General features: G+C 40.2%; 1 protein-coding gene and 1 pseudogene across 5 annotated transcripts in view; one reads left to right on the top strand and one right to left on the bottom strand.

Moving 5' to 3' along the window:
• Nucleotides 1–17,252, bottom strand: part of Pak1 (p21 (RAC1) activated kinase 1) — a 114,863-nt gene that overhangs the window by 88,383 nt on the left and 9,228 nt on the right.
• Nucleotides 3,006–4,421, top strand: LOC148007759 (high mobility group protein B1-like 1 pseudogene; annotated as a pseudogene). The gene has a single exon (XR_015648777.1). The product of XR_015648777.1 is annotated as a high mobility group protein B1-like 1 pseudogene, transcript variant X2 (transcript).

Here is a 17,252-nt window from a genome sequence, read left to right as displayed (position 1 = left end):
TCAGTTTCTTCCCACTTTCCAAACTTAGCCAGTACCTGTGAGAGTCTCTTTCAAAGCCCTGACACTCTAGCTTAACGTCCTGAAGTCAGAGAGAGAATAGGACTTAAGAGTCACACAGTCAATCGATGCCAAACTGGAATGCAAGACCACACTGACTTCAAGGTCAGTCTGTGTCCATCTCCCCACACTTCTCCTTAAGAGATCAGAAGATGAATGGTTTTTAAAATACCAAGTACTAAAGACAAGCACAGTTCTTTCAAATAATTTTCACTGCTAAAAAAAATTAAAATGTTCAGACTAGTGAGGATGATTTCACCTCGCACTAGACAGTAAAGAAATCCTTGGTGCTTCCAACTCTCACCAGTGTCCTCTTGTTTGTAGAAACAGACATTATTATTAACTTAGAAAGATCCTTAGCACATAAATGAGACCCAGGAGACTTCTGAAGGATGAGTCCCTGCTACCCGCATCCCCAGAAGCCATCCCTTAAAGACATACAGGGATTCTCCCCATATCTACCAAACCTAGAAAATGGAACAGATATCAGAGCTTGCTTATACTCCCTTATAAATATTGTAGATAACCCAGGTCCCAAAGTTGGAAGCAATCTTTACCCACCTAGAAAAGGGTTGGCCTGTGTGACAACCAATAACGTAAGACAGAAGTGGTGGCATGGCACTTCCAAAGCTGAGTGAGAACAGGCACCAGGCTTCTGCCTTGATTGCTCTCTTCTCAGATCACTTCTTTGAGAAAATCATTTACTATCATCTCATTCATTCTCATGAATTCGCATCCCATTTTTGAAAAATGGATACAAATCCAACTTCATCTTTCCTTTAACAACTTCTGCAGTTTGCTTCTAATTCAAGTTGGCAGATTAAAACCATATTTACCCATGTTCCCTCCCAAAGTCATGCTAAAGTGGCAGTTTAAAATATACATAAAGTATAAGCCTCAATGATGAAGACATCAGATGGTAAGAGATTTCAGCAAATGTTTAGAATACAGATAGCAAGTGGAGGACTTATGGCTAAGGAACAACTGAGGCTATAGTCTAGAATTTAACAGACTTCCGGGCTGCAGGCTGTGTGCTTCCTGGACAAACAACAAGAATAAGTCTCCTAGAATCACTAACTTTAAACACATGAGGAAAAAGGCCTAGAAAACAAAAGGCAAAGGCTTAGAAAGTACAAAGCAACTGTTCAGACCCACATAGTTATCAAGAGCTTGAACCCAGTTGTTATTTTCATTACCTTTCTACACAACGTAACTTAAGTACTCTTAGGAGACTGCAGATTGAATCATTAACCCATGCCATAAAACAAGGAGGACAAGTTGTTTATCAAGGTCTACCTTGTAGCCACCATTTTCACAAAGTTGCTTCACTTCTGGACTCTTTTGTAGGAACTAAAGCCGCTGAGGTAAGAACCGGATATTCCAACTGCCTGATTCTACAGTACAGAAAATGTAGGTTATTGGCACCCGACTTTAAGGAGAAAAAAAAAAGACAAAGCTTGGGGGCAAAACAGAAGCACAAAGTGTTTCAAATCAGAGCTGAGCTTACATACCTCACCCTTGGTAGAGAGAAGCAGGTCTTCATCTCTTTTTAGAACAGAACATGCCCAAAGGCTGGTGGTGCTGCATCTGTTCATCAGCTAAACAATCATCTTTAAATGCCAAATTATAAGATTGCCCACAATTCCAATTAGGACATCAAAGATGCCAGGGCAATACTTTTAATATGGCTATCAGGTGTGTGTGATGCCTATTGTCCCTCCATTTCAGCTTATTCCCATTTGAACTCCTATCTAAATAAAATTAAATATTTGTGGTATCCACAGGAAGAATGCCGAATTAGGAATCACAAGGTGAGTTCTAATAACTTTTAAGCATGGAACCAGCAACCCAGCTTATCAGTTATGAGGTTATAAACCACTTTATCTCTGTGAGCCACATCGTGCATGGAAAGAATATAATATGCAAGTCAGAGACGACTATGAAGACTAAATGAAAATATTTATTGGGAGCTTACCAGCAATAAGGCTCTTAATATATGGTGTTTCCTCATTATTAATCACTTGGTACACACTAGTCCCTATATCCTTAGAAGGATTGGTTGATATAAGAAAATGTTTAGGTGCAGACAGGAGATGAGAATATTAACAACAATAGAGTGGAGTATAAAATACACAGCACAATAAATGCTTCACTTAAAAGAAAATGTCTCCTTGGTAAATGAGAAGCTCTTATCTACTGGTAAGGAACTTGGGCTTTCTCTTCCTCTTTGGGGACCAGACTTGACTTGATGGGCTTTTGGTGCAACCAGGTTTGAGGAAGGTGTTTCCACCACTTCCTGAGGCCTTGCAAAACTCAACCTCAAAAGGGAACACAAGTCCACACAGAAACAGTTAAAAAGCAAATAAATAAAAATAAATAATAAAATAAGTAAAAAAAAAAAAACAAAAAACAGGCAATGAACTTGAAACTAAGCAGTGGGTTGAAGAGAGAGGCAAGGGGTCTGTAAAACATCTGTTATCATGGTAATGAAGGAAGGAAACAAGAGCATTCTAATTATCTGTGTTCTCAAGGCCGAAGAGACATCCAGTTCATCACTTACCTACATAGGAAGAATGGAAACCTGAGAGGGCACTGAGCAGGGAAAGCTGGACCTGAACAATATTAACACTGCACACTCCAGGCATACTCTCTTTCATCTTGAATTGTTCAGAAAGTAACCCAGTGAAGGAAGTATTATTTTTCGTAATGAAAAAATTTGGGGGGGGGGGAGCACTTGCCATACTAGCCAAGTAATCACTCCTTGAACTACACCCTCTCCTTCTTTGAGACTGATCTATTTTATTTCATTGTACAGACTGGTTTGAAAGTCCTGAGGTCCAGCAAACCTACTACTTCAGCTTCCTGACTAGAGGGGACAATAAGTATGCATCACCTTGCCCAATGAAGATTATTTATTTATTTATTTACTTATTTATTTAATTGAGAGAGAGAGAGACAGAGAGAGAGAGACAGAGACAGAGAGAGAGAGAGAGAGACAGAGACAGAGACACGAGAACACATATGTACCAGGGGAAAGCATGTGCCACAGCCTGCATGGGAGGTCAGAGAACAACCTTCGGCAATTGATTCTCTCTTCTACCTTGTTGAGACAAGGTTTCTACACTAGCTGGCCTGTGAGCTTCCAGCTGATCCTCCTGTTTCTCCTTCCCATCTTGATACAGGAGTGCTGAAATTACAGATGGTATCTAGCTTCTTACATGAGATCCAGGGTCCTTGAATGAACTCAGGTCATCAGGCTTAGTTAGATATGATTGTACCCACTGAGCTGTCTCCCTGGCACGTAGCTAATATCTTTAAAGTCTGTTTGTGATGTTTATGCTAGTTATCCTTTGTGGTAGCTTTAATATGCTTAGCCTAGGAAGTGGCACTATTAGGAGGTGGCCTTGTTGGAGGAAATATGTCACTGCAGGGGTAGCCTTTGATATCCTCCTCCTAGCTGCTTGAAAGCAATCTGCTCCTGGCTTCCTTTGGATGAAGATGTAGAACTCTCAGCTCAGCTCCTCTTGCACCAGGCCTGCCTGGATGCTGCCATGCTCCCACCTTGATGATAGTGGACTGAACCTCTGCACCTATAAGCCAACCCCAATTAAATGTTGTCCTTTATAAAAGACTTGCCTTGGGGGTCTGGCTCCTGCCCTCACAGGCATAGCAGTACACTGAGCCCCATAGAGACAGCACTGGGGCGAGCGAGAGCCAGGCAGGCACTGGGCGACTCTGTACCTTGTGGAAGAAAATCACTAAACATGGGCAAAGGAGATCCTAAGAAGCTGGGAGTCAAAATGTCCTCACATGCATTCTTTGTGCAAACCTGCCGGGAGGAGCACAAGAAGAAGCACCCAGATGCTTCTGTCAACTTCTCAGAGTTCTCCAAGTGCTCAGAGAGGTGGAAGACCACATCTGCTAAAGAAAAGGGGAAATGTGAAGACATGGCAAAGGCTGACAAGGCTCATTATGAAAGAGAAATGAAAACCTGCACCCCCCCCCAAAAAAGGAGAGACCAAAAAGAAGTTCAAAGACCCCAATGCACCCAAAAGGCCTCCTTCAGCCTTCTTCTTGTTCTGTTCCGAGTACCATCCAAAAAATCAAAGGGGAGCATCCTGGCTTATCCATTGGTGATGTTGCAAAGAAACTAGGAGAGATGTGGAACAACACTGCTGCAGATGACAAGCAGCCCTATGGGAAGAAGGCCGCCAAGCTGAAGAAGTACGAGGATATGGCTGCCTACAGAGCTAAAGGAAAACCTGAAAAAGGCTGAAAAGAGCAAGAAAAAGAAGGAAGAGGAAGATGATGAGAAGGATGAAGAAGAGGAGGAAGACAAAGATGAAGATGATGGTGATAGATAGGTTGTCTATAAAGCATTTAACACCCCTGGATATAACTCACTCCTTTCAAAGAAAAAAAATGAAATATAAGGCTGTGTAAGTTTTGTTTTTAAACTGTACAGTGTCTTTTTTTTCTTTTGGATTCATTTTTGGCTTTTTTTTTTAATCTTCAGTGTCTCGGATGCAGCTTATATGAAGGTAATTGTTGTTCTGTTAGCTGAGTACCACTCTGTAATTGCAAAAAAAAAAAAAATTGCAGCTGTTTTGTAGACATTCTGAATGCTTCTAAGTAAACACAATTTTTTTTCTTAGAAAAAAAAAGTTGCCTTGGTTTTGGTGTCGTTTTCTAAACTAAATATGGTTTTCCTTTTCTAGTACCATGGTTTACATATACACATGTGTACACTCGCGCTCATGCATGCACACACACATACACATGAGAGACAGAGACAGAGAGAAAAAGAGACAGAGAGAGTTTGTTCACCTGAGGAGCTAAGAATGTAGCTCAATTGGTAAAGTGATGGGTGGGTGGGTGGGAGGATGGATGGATGGGAGGACAGACACACACACTCACAGAGAGAGAGAGAGAGAGAGAGAGAGAGAGAGAGAGAGAGAGAGAGAGAGAGAGACTGACTCTCTTGAGGGGCTAAGAATGTAGCTCAGTTGGCGAAGTGATTGCTCAATGTTCTATAAACTAGATATGGCGGTTCTGCTACCTCAAGCTTCCTCTTACACCATGCTGTGAAGGACTCTAATAGAAAGGACTCAACAAGGAGGCATAAGTGCCAAAATGTGGCTTTGACCCCAACTTTTATGTAACAGTAAATCAGTAGTTTTTCTTCTCTTAGCTCCACTTTTTTCATCCATAAAATTAATGTTTGGTTAGACAGCCCCCAAATTCTGGTCATTTATTTAATTAGTACTAACGAGTTTACAAGAAGCAATTTCTTTTGTTTCCTTTCCACAAAAAGCTACATTCTAAAAGGAGAGTAACAATAGATTTTTATTTACACTATAAAGTAAAATGTTCAGCACTACACTTTACTACTACTACATGAAATTACACATTTAATGCTAGCTTTCTTTTTTCTCAAATACTTTAGATGCAAGCAAAGATCACATACTATCCAGTAACCCAGTGCTAGAATATCTAACACCAATTATGTGAGGGTAAGAATTTGTCCTTAATGAGGGATCAGGACCCTTTGTCTCTTGGCTTCATGTACACTTCACATCTAATTTCTTTTCCTAAGTTCAGACATCAGCTCTGCTTCATTTACATCAGTGTGATAACATAAACCAAGGAAACTGTGGGGCCAGAAAGATGGCTCGGTGGTTAAGAGCAATAAATGCTCTTCCAGAAGACTCGAGTTCACCTCCCAGAATCCACATGGTGGCTCACAACCATATGTAACTCCAGGGCTAAAGGATCTGATGCCTTCATCTGGCCTCTGTGGGCACCAGGTATGCATATGGTATATAGACATACATGCAAGCAAAATACCCATAAACAAAATAAAATAGTAAAAAAATTATCTTTAAACTTAGATGTAATTTTTTCCTGTCAAGAAATGGAAAAGAAGTAGCAAGATACTTAAATTTTTGGGTAAGTTCCTTCTCTGTTTTAGTTTCATTAAATACACATATAGAAGAATCAAAAACACCTTTCCCATTTGTATGCCAATTAAAAAATGTGAATATTTAAGTAATAAAAATTTGAAGCAATGGTGGCACAAATTTAAAAAGCAATGAGATCACAGCCCAGCTTAGGCAGTGAAGGCGTTGGAAAACAGAAAGCTGGTGATGATGTAATAGAACAAGGGAACCATGTTCCAGCCCCAGCAAGCAGCAGAACTTGGCAGCTTCAGCCATGTGGCTCTGGCTTTATGGTCAAGAGGAGAAGAAGACGACTGGGACAATTGATGCTGGTTAGCTGGAGCTAAGAAATTAGTGGTGATTAAGAAGAGACCAGCATGACTGAGGTGAAATCTGGGAAGTGTTTTCTGAGAGCACAAAGAAGCTGTGGTTGTAGCCAAGGTTGTACCTCGTGCTGTGGCTGGACTTGGTAATGTATAAGAGTCACTCAGGTGGTACTGGTTTTGAAGGCATGAAGGGGTCATGAAGAGCAGCTGAGGTTTGGCTCTGTGAGAGGCCATGGAAGGCCATTGGTGAAGGTGCAGCCTCAGTTGCAGTTGATGACCCAGGACTGAAGGGGTCATGCAAAGGAGTTGAGGCTTGGCACCATGAAGAGAGCCTGTGAGAGGCTATTGGTGAAGCCTAGCTGTAGCAGAAGACCCCAGTGTATTGGAGATGCCAGTACCATGGGATGATCACCAAGGACAGCAGCAGCAGTGGAGTGGATCAACCTGAGCTTAGAGTGCTATACAGAGCAGAACTGCAGAAGTGACAACAACCTTTTGGAGGAAGAAAATCATGTGTGGATCCCAGACATCGAAGCAAGAAGCTGTAACATTGAAGTTGCCTTGCAGACACCAAGATGTTCAAGATGCCAGAGCTGTGGGCTGCTGAGGAAAGCTGCTAACAGGGAGTAGAAAAAGCCCAGGAGAAAGGAGTTTGTTGCAGTCAACAAAGATGAAAAAGAAGTTGGAGATCTGAAGATCACTTTGACGTCAGACGTGGAGATGCAGAGTTTGGAGTTTGCCCAGCTGGTTTCCTGTCTTGTCTTAGTGATTATACTTAAGTGATTGGATGAATCTCAGAAGAGACTTTGGATTTTTAACATTGTTGAGACTGCTATAGACTGTGGGCCTTTGGAGATTGGACTAAATATATTTTTATTATGCTGTGGGTAGGTATGGCCCCCATAGACTCATGTGTGTGAACAAGCCTATGGGGACCAGGGAGTGGAATGTGGTGGTTTGAGTATGCCGAGCCCAGGCAGTGGCACTATTTGGAGGTGTGGCCTTTCTCTAGTAGGTGTGTCACTGTGGCCACAGGATTTAAGACCCTAGTCCTAGCTGCCTGGAAGTGATTCTCCTCATAGCAGCCTTCAGATAAAGATGTAGAACTCAATGGCACCTGTCATGATGCTGCCATGCTCCCACCTTGATGATAATGAACTGAACCTCTGAACCTGTAATCCAAGCCCAATTAAATGTTGTCCCTATTAAAAAAAAAAAAAAAAAAAGCAATGAGATATAAAGCCAAGGCAGAACATAAAATATGGATGATTGTCACATCACTCCTAACACATAGTAGTTGTATTAGCTGTAAGAGTAAAAAGAAATCTCCATATCCCTATGACAACTAAATTAATAATTCACATAACACCAAAGGATAAGACTACAGAGGCAGAATACATGTTCATACAGCTAAACCAAAGCTGACTGGAGAATCTGATCAAGGTCCCAAGACCTGAAATAATCACTGAGAGTCAGGAAGTGCTCTTGAATCTTGAAAGGAAAGATGCTTGATCCCAGCCACAGAAGGCTAATGTGGGAGGATAGTGAGTTTGAGGCCATGCGGGGCAATGTAGTGAGACCTTATCTCAAGAAAGGAAGAAAAGGGCCATCAAGATGGCTCAAAGGGGGCTAGAGAGATGGCTCAGCGGTAAAGAGTACTGATGGGTCTTCCAGAGTTCCTGTGTTCAATTCCCAGCAACCACTTGGTGGCTCACAACCATCTGTAATGGGATCCAATGCCCTCTTCTGGTGTGTCTGAAGACAGCTACAGGGTACTACTCACATACATAAAATAAATAAATAAATCTTTTTTAAAAAAAATCATTCAGTTCTTGGGCTGGGGATTTAGCTCAGTGGTAGAGCGCTTACCTAGGAAGCGCAAGGCCCTGGGTTCGGTCCCCAGCTCCGAAAAAAAAAAAAAAAAATCATTCAGTTCTTTCTATTATAGAAAGTTTAAAGCTGAATGAGAAAAAGAATCCAAGATGAAAATCTAATTTTGTGCCCCCAAAATTACAAGTTCAACCTCACCCTTATTACATTCTGTCTCCTCCAAGTCCTCAGATATACACTTATCTACTTTGTATTTCACAACTTTATAAAATACACAGTCACGATCCCTAATGAACTGATTCCTTATCCACCATTACAATTCTAGAATTAGGGCCAGCCTAAGCAATGTGAGACCATGTCTCACAATATCAAAAGCAAGAAAAAAAAATACCTTTTGAAAACCACACTACTCTTGGGAAAAAGTGATCTGGTCTCCAACTAAGAGATAGGTGTTGCTTATATAAGCAAATCAAGCCTATTAATCCCATTTCTGCCAGTACTTAATTTCTGGATAGTGATTAAGTTTAACCAACCAGCATGTGCTATGTCCCTGGAAATTTGTAATTCAAGAGATAGGCAAGTACAATTGGACTCTATAGAAGGTTTTTTGAAGTGGGGGAGAGTCCACTTTAGGAGACTGAAAAGATGGTTCAGTAGTAAAAACACTTGAATTGAACACAGAGGATTCTGGTTCAATTCCCAGCACCAGACCAAATTAGTGGCTAGACTACAAGTATTCAAAATTTCTACACACACACAGATAAACTCATTCATAATCATTCATTCATTCATTCTCTCTCTCTCTCTCTCTCTCTCTCTCTCCCCCACGCCCAACCCCACCCCCACCCCCATGCTGGTTTCAGTCAGTTTAGTAAGCCAACATAGGGACAAAGTAGCATGATATGAATGCTAACATAATTTTTAAAAAATTTAAGATTTTGTACTAATAAAATTTCAGATTTAGTACTAGAAAAGTGCACTTGCATCTTGAATACTCTCTATAACCAATATGTAAACTAGGTTTCTCAAATCTGTTTCAATCTCTTTCTAGGTACTAGAGTTTGGGGAATAGAATTAGATTTGTTATACTCTCTTATAAGTATGATTTAGGTTTGCCAAGTAGACAGCTCTCAAACTAGATACCAATTTGGAACAAGATTAAGTAAAGGATTGGACTGGACATAGAACATCCTTCTGCAAAACTAACTGTAGCAGAGGCAGTACAACTCTACATTTGGTTGTCATAGCAACAGCTTCCAGAAAAAACTGCCATTCTTAGGAGCTCAATTCTTTAATGCAATCTAAAGAGTTTATTCAAAGAAATTCAACCTGGATGCATTTTTTTCTTCAGATTGTCAGTGCTGACCTTATATATTATGCCAGACACATATTCTATCCAATGATAGAGTGCATCCTTAGCCATCAGAATTGTCGTTAACCCCTCTCTCAAAACCTGTAATAAATTCATGCTGCTTGAAGTTGCTACAATTGATCCTGTTACTTCCCTCAATTAACAGTACGGATGCTGATAAACAGTCCCATTATTGAAAATAACACAGTACATACTATCATATTCCCAAAACACCTGGCCCATATCTTTGCCTCAAGTCTTTAGTGTAGTGTCCCCCTCACAGTCAGCCAACCTGCATATAAAGGAACTGATCAGGGAGGAAAGGAAGACATGACAAAAATAAGTGAGCACTGAAGAAATGACCAGTGTCATGCAGACAGGAGACAGGAAGGATTATTTCAAGTATAAAGAACAACCTTCATGAAGGCAATAAGGTACCCCATGCCACCGAGGACTACAACTACAAATTCATTTCCTAGAACGGGAATGATGTCACAACATATACCAGTTTTTGTTCAATAAAGTAAAGTTGAATCCAAATGATATTTACTAATATTTACTAAGTCTTCAAAACTGCTAAAAAAAACAAAAAAAAAAACAAAAAAAAAAAAACAAAAAAACACTGTGAGCTATGGAAAAGTTTTCACAACAAAGATCATGCTCTGGAACTCACTATGTTGTTAAAGACAACTCTGAACTCCTGACCCTCCTGCCTCCCAAAGTACCGGGATTACAGGTGTGCATCACCTCATTCTCGAAGGCTTACAGTGCAAAGGAAACAAAGACACATGAAATAATCAGACATGACACAAAACTATTTTTGCTACAATTTATTTTGTGTGCACGTGTGGTGTGGTTGGGGGTGGGGCACACAGGTATCAGAGCACACATGTGGAAATTGAAGGAAAAGTCATGGGAGCTGATTCTCTCATGTGGATCTCAAGTTGGGGGCTTGACAGCAAGCACCTTTACCCACTGAATCTCTGAGCCAGCCCAAACCTTTATAAAAAGTGAAAATTCATATAAAAACTGTAAAGAAAAATGATAATGCAATATCTAAACCTAGATGTTATTTAGAAAACACTGCTTCAAGAAAATCCATTGAGCTGGGCATGGTGACACAGGTCTTTAATCCCAGAATTTGGGACACAAAGGCAGGTGAATCTCTATGAGTTCAAGGCCTGCCTGGTCTACATAGTAAATTCCAGGCCAACCAAGGGAACATAAAAGCTGTTTCAAAAAGAAAGACCGAGAGAAAGAGAAAGAGGGAGAGGGAGAGGGAGAAGAAGACATGTGTATTAAGCATCTGTGATTACACTAAAAACAGTTCATAAAATGATAAGGATACAGCTCAGTTTCTAGAGGCCTGCCTGGCATGCATGAGACTCTGGGTTTAATCCCCAGAATCATGTAACCTGAGACTGGTCTTGTACCAGTAATCTCAGCACTTGTTAAAGGTAGGAAGATCCTTGGCTACACAATGAGAGCTCAAGGACAATACAGGCTACAAAGGACTACAGTCTCAAAAAATAAAATAAATGAATAAATAAATACATAAATAAATAAATTCCCCCCTAGGTACTCAGGACACTTCAGGTTAGCAAGGAGACATGGCCCTGGACTTCACAAGGCTTAACTCCTAACTGAAGGAGAATTTAGAAGAAAGGTTTCAAGCACAGAACTATAAATTAAAGCACTACTGTTTTCAATCATTCCAGTTGCTTCTTTAACCTGGAATGATGGCCAGAGGTAGTCGAGCATTTGTTGTTATATGTCAGAACCAGCTAAGTGTTACATAATGTAATTACTACTTCATGTATCCTAATGCAAACCTATGAAGCAGGTACAATCAGTACAACTTCAGTAAAGAAACTAGAACTCCTGGATTTAGCACTCCCATAACACACAGTCAAGAAAGGGCAGCATCACAGCCATTAGGTCAGGAGCAGAGGTTTAACTGCTTCACGATACAGACAGAATAAAGTTAAAACCCACATCTTTGTTGAAGTATAAAATACTTCAACATACTTCAACATATAAAATACAGAATAAATTCAGCATAAGCCCTTTGTGGTTTTTTGTTTTCTTGTCTTTCTTCTTACATAGAATGAGGAATTAAGATTCCCAGATCTAAACAGCATGTTCAGCTAATGGTTTCTATGGTTTCAAGAAACAGTATGAAGAGGTTGTCTAGCCCAACTGCTACTATGGAGCTTTTACCCACCAACCTACCCACCAACGGAGACCAAGTGTGTCCAGGGCTTCACTAAGGGGCACATTAGCATCACATTAATTGGTAGAAACAGCAGTAGCACAAACCTCCAGCAGATAGAAGACCAAAGGCACAGAGAACAAAGGGAGAGCAGGAAGGCAAGGATTGGCTGACCTGGCACTGGGTAGGTCAGTCAAGGCATTTGGTCCCTTTGCATTTCTAAATTCTCATGAATGTGGATGTCCAGGCAGCAGCCCAAGGCCTTTCTCATTTCCATCTCAATCTCCAGGAGGAATTTCAATGAGACCAAGAGCTACTAAGGCAGAGAACAGATTCTGAATATAAAAGCACATACGAGGCAGGAACAAAAGGAAGAATAAGAGGTTTTTCCATTTGAACCTAGCAACATAACAGTTCACCATACACATGCCATACATACCACACAGTACCAAATCCCTCAGTTGTTTCTCACTTCTTCCCTGATTACTATGTATTTATAAAGCATCACAGGAACACAATATAGTTCCAGTCTCAGAACTGTATCTAACAGAACCATCAAACACTACAGAGATTCTTGTTATCCAAGCATAACTAGTGTCTAAAGTATCACTTAAAGTTAACCAGAATTCCCAGTACACCTCCCTCCTCCTGCCAAAAACAAACAAACAAACAAAAAAGGAAAGGTTTTAATAATCTATCAAAATAAAATCAATTTTTCATCATTACTAAAATTTAAGTTATATGTGCCACTAATAAAAAATCTTCAAGAACACCTGTCATTTCACATTTAGTTTCCAAGGTATGTGTATAAGATCAGTTTTGTAAAAATATTCAAGAGCTTCACCAATTTCCCCCAGGATCCTCTTAATCCTTTGCTATTTAAATAGATGTCTCCAGACTCTCCAGTTGTTTTATTGCACACATTAATCTTCCTCCCAGTTGTATTTAAATTTTCAGCTTAAACATACTAACTGCACACAATCCCGTCAACTATAAAGCAGTCTAACCTTATGATTCTCACCTGTCAGGGTTTGTGTGGCTTCAGCCACATCTCCCAGGTCACTGTATTTCTCTTCACAAAATCCTTCCATCTTCACTTTAGAATCTGCCATATTGTTAGAGGTTAATGATCTTGCCATTATAAGGCACTTACTGACAAAATGAGTAAGAACAGACCTAATGGTGAGCAGAAAGGAATGCATGGATGCTGATTAATTTTTTTAAACTGAATTATTCTATAAAGTAGCTATTACTATTAAGTGCATAAATGGGTAACACCCATTATTTTAAAATATTTTATTTACTTATTTGTGTTTATGTGTGTCTTCAGGCTTGTCAGGGAGACCCTTTTAAGTACTGAGCCAGCCCAGAAGACTAAAGGAAGGAATTTAACAAGAATGGCAAAGGCTTAGAGGTCCAGTTATCTAAGAATGAAAAAGGAATTCTACAGCTATCAGCATCACAGGAAGAGAAACATCAAGACTCCTGAGCCTTTGGTGAAAGAACACACCAATAACAAAGAAGTGGCACTGGTTCAAAACAAAAACCTGAATATGATCAGGTTTGAGGTTCTGGTTAGAAAAGAGGGAGGGAGAGGAAAGAAGGAGAAGGAAATAAAAGAAGAGGAAGAATAGGGAAAAGAGAGAGATGAGAGTTGGCTAAGAAATAAAAGGGGGTGCTAGAGTGATGGCTCAATGATTAAGAATCCTGCTGCTCTTCCAGAGGACACAGGTTCAATTGCCAACCCCCACATGGAGATTCATACTCATCTATAACTCAAGTCCTAGGAGATCTGATACCTTCTTCTGCTCTCCTCTGGTACCAGAAACACATATGGAACAAAGACATACATGCAAAGAAAATACATACATAAAATTAAAGTAAAAGTTTTTAAAAATAAAGAAATATATAGGACCGAGGAACCTGTTTAAACGATAGGATACAAAATCTGAAGTGAATAACCCTGTAAAGCAATGTTATTTCTTCAAACAAATTAAAATGACGGCAAAAGAGACTGAACAATATGATCCGAATGAAAAATGTCCCTCATTTGAATGCTTGGTTCCCATTTGGTGGTGCTGCTGTTTGGGGACTCATAGGAGATGTGGCTTTGCTGGAGAAAGTGTGTCACTGAAGCAGACTTTGAGAGTTAAATGACTATGATTGTAGTTTGCTCTATCTACTTCATACTTATGGTTCTAGATTTGAGTTCCCAGCTTCCTGCTCTTGCTTACCATGCCTGCTGCCTCAACTCCACCAGCATGGACTCTAACCCTCTTGAACTGTAAACCCAAATAAACATTCTTCTATAATTTGCCTTGGTCATGGTTTTTCATCATAGTAACAGAAAAGTATTAATACAAAGGAAAATTTGGAAATGGTGAGACACCAAGAAGATAAAACAACCTTATGCAAGCCTTATTTGGACACTGGGGAGAAGCGGGTGGGGGCGGATTTCACTGGTTGGCCTCACCTTCCCCTGCCTCCCTGTGCTAGAGTTAATGGTATAGAGTTATTAATCACCACATCCAGCTCCTTATCTGGATTTTGCTTCAAACTAAAATTTCAAGTAGTTCCAAGACATAGTTTGGAAAACAGAGCTCTGGGTTTTTGATAGGGTTGTTTAGTGTTCCATTTGGATTTTCTTTTCTTTTCTTTTCTTTTCTTTTCTTTTCTTTTCTTTTGTGGTTCTAGGAACTGACTCTTGAGTTTTACTTATACTATGCCCTCAGCCCCAGATCTGCTTGTTGTTGCTATTGTTTAGTTGGGGTTCTTGTTTGATTGTTTTGTTTTGTTTTGTTTTTTTCTTTTTTTCGGACTGGGGACCGAACTCAGGGCCTTGGGCATGCTAGGCAAGCGCTCTACCACTGAGCTAAATCCCCAACCCCGATTGTTTTGTTTTTTAATGTGCATTGGTGTTTGGCCTCCATGCATGTCTGTATAAAGATGTTGGATCCACTAGATCTTGAGTTACAGACAGTTGTAAACTGCTATGTGGGTGCTGGAAACTGAACCCCTGTTCTCTGAAAAGAGCAGCCAATGCTCTTTACTGCTGAACCATCGCTCCAGCCCCAGATCTGTTATTTTTAATGGAAGAAAAGTTAAATAAAAATAACATTAAACAGGTGTGGTGCTGGCTGGCTGTAATCCAAAAATTCTGGAAGCTAAGGTAGGAGGATCTAGATTGCAAGGCCAGACAGAGATATCTTGTCAAAGAGAAAAAGAAGCTTGACTTTTCTTGAAAATAATAACTTAAAAGAACTTCCAATTCTGAAGCCTTGCCTTGGGTAAAGGGCCTGACCCCAGAACTGCAAATGTAGTTGCAAGGTTCATATCTAGCATATGTGCACACAGAAAACAAAAAACAAAACAAACTGCCACCTAGAAGGTCAACAAGTCTACAAAGGCCTCAATAACATGTAATTCCTCAATTCAAATGAAATGAAGAAATATTCAGAATGGCCAAATAGCTAGAGGTGGACTTGAAATTTTCACTCTTAGATATCATCAGGAAAGCCTTCAACTCTTACTCATTTCAGAACTATTTGTACTAAATGGTTATTTACTTAGCAACCCCTCGTCATTCAGACAGGTACTAAAATAACCTTTGTTTTTGAACTGTGAATATAAACTTATTAAGAAGAAGTAAGAAAGAACTCCAAAGAATAGGAGGGGCTCCAAGGGAGAAATGCACAAGAATTCTAATTCTTTTGTATTTGTTGAGCTGGAAAAAAATAACTAATGTTCTTTCTCAAGACGTCACATGTGCTACAGTATATGCTGGCTCCACTTTGATTTACTCAGTGTACAAGATGTTCCTGAATACCTACTATATGCCAAGATGTTCCTGAATACCTACTGTATGCCAGGCTCAAGCACAACAGTTAACAGACAGGGAAATCTATTGACTATTTTCAGGAAAAGTCAAGCTCCTGTTGTAGTTCCAGCACTTGAGAGGTGGAGACAGAAGGATCAAGGAGTAGAAGCTCAGCTTTGGCTACACAACCAGTTCAAGGCAGTCTAAGCTACACAGGACCCTGTCTCAAACAAACAAACAAACAAACAAACAAACTACCTCATTCTCTTTTAAATGGCCCTCCTTTAAAGAGACAAGTCTTTGGAGCTTAGGTTCCAGTAGGGCACTAATCAAATAAATCCACAGAATAGCAAATGAGAATGCTTCTGGAGGAAAAAAGTGATATGAATACTAAAATTGTCTAATGGTAAAATAATATTAATGTTTACAACTCATTTTGAAATCCTTTGAAATAATAATGTAAGTAATAGGTTAGGCATATGAGAGCTGTGTGTTAGCATTTTCTCCATATTGAAACATTTCATCCTGAAGGAAGCTCTAAAACTAAAAGGTAAATTTATTAAAATCTACTCCTGAAATTGAGTAGATTTACTAGCTCCTCCCTGCCAGAGTAAGCAAAAAAAGCTAAGAGTACCCCTCAGACAGAAGGAAGCTGAGCAGCAAAAGGAAGCAGAGCTGCAAAGAAGACTCTGAGCCTAGACCAAGTGCCTGAAAGCAGCGGAAACCAGCCAAGATGCCTAAAAGAGATTCAGACCAGAGTCCCTCCTAAGGGATATACTCAACACCCCGTTGAGCTGCCTGCAGGCTGTGTAGTGTGCTTTAGATTCCCAGCTTTTTTTGAGCTGTCACCCATGCTGGGGTGGGCCTCAGTGCTGCTGCTGTTTTTGAGTCATTTCTGCTCCTGTAAGTAACCCTTCATCCATACTCCTGTAAGTAACCCTTCATCCATACTCCTGTAAATAACTAAGGGTTTTTCCAGCATATGGGCATCTTGGAAATCAGGAACCAAGGAATACCACAAAACCACACCACGTAGAACAAACCTCACAAAAGATTTATTGGGGAGAAAACCAAAATGGCTGCTGCTTCTGACTGGAAACAGAGACAGCAGAGGCTGGAAGGAGGGGAAGGCTTTTATAGGGTTTTGGAACAAAGGCAGTCAGCTTAAGAGGAAAGGGTATGGAACAATAGGAAGCTGTGGGTCAATCCAGAAGGCTGATGTTTTTCATTCAGCCTATGTCTTGGGCTTGGGGTCAAGTCAGGTTCAGAATGCTCTTTCCTGGTCCTTTACCCTACAGTAACCCCAATAAAACTCACTGGTTCTTTAAGCTGGACTTTGGTGGTATCTGTATTTTGCTCTGTCTGTAGGATCCCTATCTGGGATGAGGAGACATGAGTTTTGGCTCCCCAGAAAAAGCTTTGTGTCACATAACAGGAGTCATGAACATATGTATACACGAATATACACAAGTCTGTGAGGGAGTAAAACTGAAGAAACTTGGGCTTTCAAAGTGTATCACTATGGATTTTCCCACTCTATCTACCTGGCTTTTTGTTTCCTTTTATGTTACTACTTTATTGGTAACATCTTCAATTATTCTGAGAAGCTGGGAGTATAGCTCAGTGGTACAGCAAGTACTTGAGGGCCCTAGGTTCAATTACCAAAACTAAAGAAAAATTACTGGTGACAAAACGAACCCCTCAGATTCTGGGCTAATCA

Source organism: Rattus norvegicus, chromosome 1 (assembly GCF_021556685.1).
Source record: "Rattus norvegicus strain SHRSP/BbbUtx chromosome 1, alternate assembly SHRSP_T2T, whole genome shotgun sequence".
NCBI classification, from domain to species: Eukaryota; Metazoa; Chordata; class Mammalia; order Rodentia; family Muridae; genus Rattus; species Rattus norvegicus.
Note: the sequence above shows the minus strand (reverse complement) of the source record. Positions and strands in the feature narration are given on the sequence as shown.